Here is a 1,553-nt window from a genome sequence, read left to right as displayed (position 1 = left end):
AATACAATTTGTAGACCCGCGTTATGGAGCTGGGAAGACTGATGTAATATTTTAAGTAAAAAGGTTGGTTAGAAGATGGTATATTTAATATTATTATAAATACTAATAGTGTTATTTCTGGGTGCGGGATTATAAGAGTAGTTTTTCTTTCTAACTGCTTATTTGCATTTTCTATTTCTTCCATAACAAAGTTGAATTTCTTTTATTTTGTTTTTTATTAAGATCCTTAAGCTCTTTAGTGAATTTCTTATGTAATTCAGATAATAAAATCAAATATAAAATGGGCAGAAAAGTGAAAGTCAGGTTGGCCCTCTTTTAAAAATTATTTATTATTATTTAATAACATTATTATTTATATATATATATATTTTAAACTGGTGTCTATTTTCCTCCAACCTTATTTCCATCTTGTTTAAGAGCTTCTGGGAGAGCAGCTTAAGACCACTCAGTGGTTGTTCCTACCCTTTCAGTGGCCTGAGCAGAGGGAGCTGCAGACCAGTCTCCATGGCAGGCTGGGCGCTCCAGTCTTCAGTGGGGACCTGCTGGGTAGCCACAGAGGGCACCTGCAGCCTTCTGACCAGTCTGCAAGCTCTGGTTGCGTAGCAGTAAACTCAGGAGCTGGAGCAGTCCATTCACCCTCAAATTCCTCCTTGGTCACAACTTTCTCGGCAGCATCCTGCTCTTCCCTTTCAATCTCCTCAGGATCTCTGTAGAAATAGAAATCAGGCATGACCTCCCACGGATGTTCACGGGAGATGGTGCCACACGTGCGGAGAACTTCCCGGGCCAGCATCCACCACATCAAACCTACTGAGTGAGCTCCCTTGTTGTTGCAAGGGATGGCGATGTCCACATAACGCAGAGGAGCATCTGTGGTACACAGAGCAATGGTAGGCAGGTTAACATAAGATGCTTCTGTGAGAGGTTGGTGGTCAGCCCTGGGATCAGTAACCACTAGAAGACGAGGCTCCCGGAAGGCTGCCTGGATCTGGTTAGTGAAGGTTCCAGGAGTGAAGTGGCCAGCAATAGGAGTGGCTCCCAGGGCAGCAGCAAACTTCAGCACAGCTCGCTGGCCAGTATTCTTAGAGGATAGGACACTGACGTCAGCAGGGTTTTCAATGGCAACAATGGCCCGAGCTGCCAACAGAAGTTTTTGCCAGGTCCTCTTCAGATTTATGATGGAGATGCCGTCACTTTTCCTTTTGTGGATGTTCTGTTCCATTTGGACGAAGGTTGGCGCCACCTAAATGGGTTCCTGCTGCAAGGAATTTGAGGACATCTTCTTCCTTCATTTGCAGGACATCAAGGGCTCCAGACATTGTGAAAATTTCCCTTTAAGTTACGGTGGGAATCCAGAACAATGCTGTATGGGCCTTCCCTGAGCAGCGCGGAAGGCATTATTATTTTTAAACTCAGCCCTGTTGCCTGGGCTAGAGTGTTGTGGTCTCAGCCTAGTTCACAGCAACCTCATACTCCTGGGCTCAAGGCATCCTCCTGCCTCAGCCTCCCTAGTAGCTGGGACTGCAGTTACCCACCATCATGTTTGGCTAATT

General features: G+C 45.3%; 1 pseudogene; it reads right to left on the bottom strand.

Moving 5' to 3' along the window:
* Positions 1-435: 435 nt before the first annotated feature.
* LOC128583956 (40S ribosomal protein SA-like) lies at positions 436-1,319 on the bottom strand (annotated as a pseudogene).
* Between the last annotated feature and the right edge of the window lie 234 nt (positions 1,320-1,553).

Source organism: Nycticebus coucang, chromosome 4 (assembly GCF_027406575.1).
Source record: "Nycticebus coucang isolate mNycCou1 chromosome 4, mNycCou1.pri, whole genome shotgun sequence".
NCBI lineage: Eukaryota > Metazoa > Chordata > Mammalia > Primates > Lorisidae > Nycticebus > Nycticebus coucang.
Note: the sequence above shows the minus strand (reverse complement) of the source record. Positions and strands in the feature narration are given on the sequence as shown.